This window comes from Salvelinus sp. IW2-2015, linkage group LG7 (genome assembly GCF_002910315.2).
Source record: "Salvelinus sp. IW2-2015 linkage group LG7, ASM291031v2, whole genome shotgun sequence".
NCBI classification, from domain to species: Eukaryota; Metazoa; Chordata; class Actinopteri; order Salmoniformes; family Salmonidae; genus Salvelinus; species Salvelinus sp. IW2-2015.
The window spans coordinates 32,663,774-32,671,482 of NC_036847.1; the positions used below are offsets into that span (position 1 = coordinate 32,663,774).

Genomic DNA, 7,709 nt, shown 5'->3' on the forward strand with positions numbered 1-7,709 from the left:
GCCTGCAATGAGGATCCATGGCACGAAGCCTCCAACATTGATCTGTGGTCCGGAGCCTGCAGCGACGGTCTCCAGTCCGGAGCCTCCAACGACGGTCTCCTGTCCGGAGCCTCCAGCGACGGTCTCCAGTCCGGAGCCTCCAGCGACGGCCTCCAGTCCGGAGCCTCCAGCGACGGTCCCCAGTCTGGAGCCGCCAGCGAGGGTCCCCAGTCTGGGGCCTGCAGCGAGGGTCCCCAGTCCGGGGCCTGCAGCGAAGATCCCCAGTCCGGGGCCTGCAACGAGGGCCCCCAGTCCGGGGCTTGCAACGAGGGTCCCCAGCCCGGGGCCTGCAGCGAGGGTCCCCAGTCCGGGACCTGCAGCGAGGGTCCCCAGTCCGGGGTCTGCATCGAGGGTCCCCAGTCCGGGGCCTGCAGCGAGGGTCCCCAGTCCGGGGCCTGCAGCGAGGGTCCCCAGTCCGGGGCCTGCAGCGAGGGTCCCCAGTCCAGAGGCGCCACCAAAGTGCGGGGAGCCAGAGGTGTAGCGGGGTCTGCGTCCTGCACCGGAGCTGCCACCAAAGTAGATGCCCACCCGGACCCTCCCCTATAGAGTCAGGTTTTGCGGCCTGAGTCTGCACCTTTGGGGGGGGTACTGTCACGCCCTGGCCATAGAGAGGCTTTTATTCTCTAATTTGGTTAGGCCAGGGTGTGACTAGGGTGGGCATTCTAGTTTCTTTATTTCTATGTTTTCTGTTTCTATGTTTTGGCCTGGTATGGTTCTCAATCAGGGACAGCTGTCTATCGTTGTCTCTGATTGGGAATCATACTTAGGCAGCCTGTTTTTCCACCTTAGTTGTGGGTAGTTGTCTGTGTTAGTGGCCTGTATAGCTCTAGTCAGCTTCACGTTCGTTTGGTTGTTTCTTGTTTTTTGTTGGCGACATTCATAAATAAAAAGAAATGTACGCTTACCACGCTGCACCTTGGTCCATTCCATACGACGATCGTGACAGGTGACTAAAGTGACTATGCATAGATACATGGACACCTAAATTCATCTGGTGTGCTTTCTGGCATAAAAGCAAGCGTATAGCGTGGTAGAAAAGGGCAATAGATGATCAAATTTGTTTCATTCTCTATTTCTTCAAGGTCACAATAGTTTTTCCTCTTCCATTTTAATACAATACCTGTTTCAATACGCAGAGACAATATCCCTGATCTTACTGGTTTCAATACGCAGAGACAATATCCCCGATCTTACCTGTTTCAATACGCAGAGACAATATCCCCGATCTTACCTGTTTCAATATGCAGAGGCAATATCCCTGATCTTACCTGTTTCAATATGCAGAGGCAATATCCCTGATCTTACCTGTTTCAATACATAGAGGCAATATCCCTGATCTTACCTGTTTCAATACGCAGAGGCAATATCCCCGATCTTACCTGTTTCAATACACAGAGACAATATCCCCGATCTTACCTGTGCAAATCTTTACCAGCTATTCTGTCTCACCTCACAGGGTTCCCAGCCCATGTCCCCAGTTATTGCAAGAATAGGTGCAAACTTGTGGACACCTAAAAAGTAACATGCTGCTCTGTTATGGGCATGTTCATTTTTATTAAGATACCTCTTAGCACCCCACACTCCTGTTGAATAGTCCAGAATAGGACACACGCATGTCTGACACAGTTTGGAATACGTAGCAAAACCAAGATGTTCCAGTGCTTTTGTTTTTCCTTTAACTTCACCAAGAGCTCTACTTCCTGAGTCGCCTATAGAGCAGATGTTCCGTACAGAAAGGTCATAAGTTCATAAATAAAAATACCCAACTATTTATAATTGCTAGTCAACTCAAGAATATCATCACCAAAACAAAAAGTGAAAATCACTTCTCTTAGTAAATCTCATACATATATTTAGAAGATGTCATGTGTAGGTGTAGCAAAATGCTTGTGTTCCTAGCTCCAACGTTGCATTAGTACCTAACAATTCACAACAATACACAAATCTAAAAGTAAAAGAATGGAATTAATAAATATATAAATATTAGGACGAGCAATGTCGGAGTGGCATTGACTAAAATACAGTAGAATAGAATACAGTATATACAGATGAGATGAGTAAAGCAGTATGTAAACATTATTAAAGTGACTAGTGTTCCATTATTAAAGTGGCCAGTGATTCCATGTCTACGTATATAGGGCGGCAGCCTCTAAGGTGCAGGGTTGAGTAACCGGGTGGTAGGCTGCTAGCGATGGCTATTTAACAGTCTGATGGCCTTGAGATAGAAGCTGTTTTTCAGTCTCTCTGTCCCGGCTTTGATGCACCTGTACTGACCTCGCCTTCTGGATGACAGTGGGGTGAACAGGCCGTGGCTCAGGTGGTTGATGTCCTTGATGATCTTTCTAGCCTTCCTGTGACATCGGGTGCTATAGGTGTCTTGGAGGGCAGACAGTGTGCCCCCAGTGATGTGTTGAGCAGACCGTACCACACTCTGGAGAGCTCTGCGGTTGCGTGCGATGCGGTTGCCGTACCAGACGGTGATACACCCCGACCGGATGCTCTCAATTGCGCATCTGTAAATGTTTCTGAGGGTCTTAGGGTCCAAGCCGGATTTCTTCAGCCTCCTGCGGTTGAAGAGGGGCTGTTGCGCCGTCTTCACTACACTGTCTGTGTGGGTGGACCATTTCAGATCGCCAGTGATGTGTACGCAAAGGATCTTGAAACTTTCCACCTTCTCCACTGCGGTCCCGTTGATGTGGATAGGGGCGTGCTCCCTCTGCTGTTTCCTGAAGTCCACGATCAGCTCCTTCATTTTGTTGACGTTGATGGAGAGGTTATTTTTCTGGCACCACTCCGCCAGGGCCCGTCATTGTTGGTAATCAGGCCTACTACTGTTGTGTCCTCTGCAAACGTGATGATTGAGTTGGAGGTGTGCGTGGCCACGCAGTCATGGCTGAACAGGGAGTACAGAAGGGGGCTCAGCACGCACCCTTGTGATGAGGATCAGCGAAGTGGAGGTGTTGTTTCCTACCTTAACCACCTGGAGGCGGCCCTTCAGGAAGTCCAGGACCCAGTTGCGGGGCGGGGTTCAGACCCAGGGCCCCGAGCTTAATGATGAGCTTGGAGGGTACTATGGTGTTGAATGCTGAGCTATAGTCAATGAACAGCATTCTGACGAAGGTATTCCTCTTGTTCAGTTGGGTTAGGGCAGTGTGCAGTGCGATGGCGATTGCATCATCTGTAGATCTATTGGGGCGGTAAGCAAATTGAAGTGGGTCTAGGGTGTCAGGTAAGGTAGAGTTGATATGATCCTTAACTAGCCTCTCAAAGCACTTCCTGATGACAGAAGTGAGTGCTACGGGGCGATAGTCATTTAGTCCAATTACCTTTGCTGTCTTGGGAACAGGAACAATGGTGGACATCTTGAAGCATGTGGAGACAGCAGACTGGGATAGGGAGAGGTTGAATATGTCCGTAAACACTCCAGCCAGCTGGTCTGCGCACGCTCTGAGGACGCGGCTAGGGATGCCGTCTGGACCGGCAGCCTTGCGAGGGTTAACATGCTTAAATGTCTTACTCACGTTGGCCACGGAGAATGAGAGCCCACAGTCCTTGGGAGCGGGCCGCGTCGGTGGCACTGTGTTATCCTCAAAGCGGGCAAAGAAGGTGTTTAGCTTGTCTGGGAGCAAGACGTCGGTGTCCGCGACATGGCTGGTTTTCCCTTTGTAATCCGTGATTGTCTGGAGACACTGCCACATACGTCTGGTGTCTGAGCCGTTGAATTGCGACTCCACTTTGTCTCTGTACTGATGTTTAGCCTGTTTGATTGCCTTAGGGAAGGAATAACTACACTGTTTCCATTGGACCATATTCCAAGTCACCTTGCCATGGTTAAATGCGGTGGTTTTCTAAAATGCGTTATCTGTGTTTTTGCCTGGTTGATCATGAGTCTCCATCTTTTACACTAATTGACTGCACATAACATGTTCTGTAGGTCATGTCCCGTTTCTTTCATCAAAATAACATCATCAGCAAATAAAATGATACTTAGCATTTCATCATCTTACTCCAATATTTAACTGTTTAATTTATTTTGCCAAATAATTTATAAACATAGCAAACAAAGTCAGTGATAAGGCATCTCCTTGTTTTACACCCAAAAGTGTGGGAAACCAATCTGTATGATATTCATTAAATCTAGGACTTGGTTTCCTCTATCGTAATCACTCCTCTTTCACCCCAGCTGCCAAATTAACCCTAATTCAGATGACCATCCTACCCATGCTAGATTACAGAGACATAATTTATAGATCGGCAGGTAAGGGTGCATCTCTGTATACTCGTCGCAAGACCCACTGGTTGATGTTTATTTATCAAACCCTCTTAGGCCTCACTCCCCCCTATCTGAGATACCTACTGCAGCCCTCATCCTCCACATACAACACCCGTTCTGCCAGTCAAATTCTGTTAAAGGTCCCCAAAGCACACACATCCCTGGCTCGCTCCTCTTTTCAGTTTGCTACTGGAACGAGCTGCAGAAAACACTTAAACTGGACCTTTTTATCTCCATCTCTTCATTCAAAGACTCAATCATGGATACGCTTACTGACAGTTGTGGTTGCTTTGCGTGATGCATTTTTGTCTCTACCTTCTTGCCCTTTGTGCTGTTGTCTGTGCCCAGTTGTGTGTACAATGCTTTGTGCTGCTGCCATGTTGTGTTGCTACCTTGTTGTTGTCATGTTGTGTTGCTACCATGCTGTGTTTTCATATGTTGCTGCCATGCTATGTTGTTGTCTTAGGTATCTCTTTATGTAGTGCTGTGGTGTCTCTCTTGTCGTTATGTGTGTTTTGTCCTATACTTTTGTTTTATTTTTAATCCCAGCCCCCGTCCCCACAGGCAGCCTTTTGCCTTTTGGTAGGCCGTCATTGTAAATAAGAATTTGTTCTTAACTGGCTTGCCTAGATTAAATAAAGGTTCAATAAAAATGTATTAAGAACTAACACACACACAAGCAATTGGTACTTTGTAAAGAGACTGGATTGCGTGATAAAATTTCCCATCAACCATTGTCTTTAACATTTCAATAGTCTAACGTGGGTTTCTCTCATAGTCTCCTTTCAAAACAGATCTGTTAATATCAGCTTGGTCCAGTTTAGCTCAGTGCAGAATACAAATGTAGGGATTAAGTAAGTTAAAAATATTTCACTAAGAGATGCACCCTCATTGGTTTCACTAAGAGATGCACCCTCATTGACTTCACTAAGAGATGCACCCTCATTGATTTCACAAAGAGATGCACCTTCATTGACCTCACTAAGAGATGGACCCTCATTGATTTCACTAAGAGATGCACCCTCATTGATTTCACTAAGTGATGCACCCTCATCGATCTCACTAAGAAATGGACCCTCATTTATTTCACTAAGAGACGCACCCTCATTGTACCAGATATGGACTAGAAGTGATCTTGCAACTGGTTTACGTTGCCCTTCTACTGTGATACATTAACCATAACATGTTTTTCCGGTCAAACAAATGTAAATAGAGTAGCAGCATAACTTTGCTTTGAGAATGCGACGCTTATTTCTGTATCGTTATAAAAGTGTTTAAGTACAGTTGCTTATTAGCTAGCAAGCTAACGTTAGCCACCAGCAAGTTTTCAGGTGTCGTTCGCCATCTCGCCAGCAGGTAATTTTGCTAGCTAATGTGAAGACGTGGCTCTGACTCAGTCAATAGCCATTCACTTCAAAAGCACAATAAAACCCTAAATTAACGCCACACTTGAACTATTCGTTCAACTTCAACAAGTTAGTACACAAACGGTCTACAAACAAATCTATGAAATTGTTACATCAGTTTGCTAATGCCTATCTCCGAGCAACGTATTCGTTCGATGGTGTACTGGTGTTCGGCTTGCTGTTCATCTGCACGTGTGTCTCGCATGAAGGGCTGGCTGAGATGAGAGTGGTCTGGGGGAGTGTTCTACAATGGTATTAGATGGGAATAAGACTGTGCCTCCTAGTTAACATGCCAGAGATTGATAATTAGTCAACAGGATTAAATCAGGCATCCCTAAAACATAGTAAAGGGTCTTCTTATTAATGTGCTATTTAAAATGGAAAGTTTAACATGATTTCAATAAAAGTTCATGCACATCACTTGTGCATTTGTACACACACCTCCCACTTGCTTTTCTAATGAGTTTGAAATGTGATGTTTAAAACTTGATATAACCAGTGATTGTCTTTGTTCTTGTCTCAACAGCATCTGTGATTGGGACCAGACTTCACCTGACAGTGGCTCTATCCTGTGTGACCATGGCGTTCTATGTCTTTCTAAAGTGACCAACTAGGGGACTGGACTGTCTAGTCGGCACCTCATGGACATTAGCCTGGTCCCAGGTTTCTTTGACAATGACAGCAATGGAATTTTCAAGACAGTACAAACACAAATAGATCTGTGACCAGGCTACATGGACACTGGCTATGAGCCTGGAACCAATGAACGATGGGGATACAAACTTTCCAAAAGTGGGCTTCTCTCTGTCAACATGCCACACTTTCTGAACTGAGATGTTATTTGAGTTAGAGCGGTGATGAAAAAAGGTCAAGACACTGACTGACACAGAGATCAACAACATGAGAGAGTGCCCCTCTGTGTGCAGTCAGTGGCGAAAACCGGTTGGGTGATGTATCTCTTTCTGTGTATTCAAAAGGGGACTTTGGGAATTTTACTGTGAATCTAGTGCTTTTGGGGTTCAGGAGTTTGGACCAAGGAAGCTACACAGGACCAATGTATAACACAGCCATTCATTTCACATTCATTTTTTTAAGTGTGATTTTCTATTATGTGGATGAAGGTAGAATAGAGGGTGGAAATGGAAAATAAAGTTTATAAAATATATTGAAGTAAAGTAATCAAGTTGAACCATTTATATGTTATTTATATGTTAAGAATGTTGTGTGATTAATTATAAAAAGGCACATGTAAGCCTCCTGCTCAATACGAGGCAACCACAGGTTACCATCTATGGCCACATGAGGGCACGCTATTATTTTACGCCAGCCTTTCCCCCCCGAAATGTCCCATGATTCCCTGCGCTCTATAAATTCACTAACTCGGAAACGGAGCCATTTTTGTTTTGTTTGAGTGGTGGCGTGTGTTTGTGTGAGCGAATGAATGCGAGAGAGTGTAATTGTTTTATGTCTGTAGTGTTTTATGTCTTAGTCTAGCAACCAAAAAAAACTACACAGTGATCTTATTTGATCTGGTCGGGGTTTGGCCTTGCTCCGATTCGGAAATGATAGTACCCGACATGCGAGCCCCTGAGGCCATGAGCATGAAGCTTCCACTAACTTCAGGGCCTCCACAAGAAATTGTGGTCAGAAGTGATGACTCGATCAGATATACTAGTGCCGAGGAGATTTGTGGTTTTACCTCATTCTCCACACCGGCCAATGAGTATAACAGCGATTCTGATCTGCCATAAATTCGATAATTGTGCCCAGGTGTAAGAAGCTGCCTGTATTTGGCTGGCTAGCTACTAAGCTAACGTTGGCTAACGAGGTAACTCCTTGTGGCCCATGCGAACAGCAAAGCTAACAAAACAGCCAGGTAATGAGCCAATGACAATGGAAGTAAAGTAGTTTTGGAGAGAAGTGGGCACATTTGTAGTTTCATAGATATTCGGTTTGTAGTCCTGCTGCTGGTCACTTAAAAAGAAACCATG

General features: G+C 45.6%; 1 non-coding gene across 1 annotated transcript; it reads left to right on the forward strand.

Annotated features, from left to right (window-relative positions):
• Nucleotides 1–7,088: 7,088 nt before the first annotated feature.
• LOC111966969 (small Cajal body-specific RNA 2) lies at nucleotides 7,089–7,464 on the forward strand. Its single transcript, XR_002877701.1, has one exon. It is a non-coding gene; the product is annotated as a small Cajal body-specific RNA 2 (non-coding RNA).
• The last annotated feature ends 245 nt before the right edge of the window (nucleotides 7,465–7,709 follow it).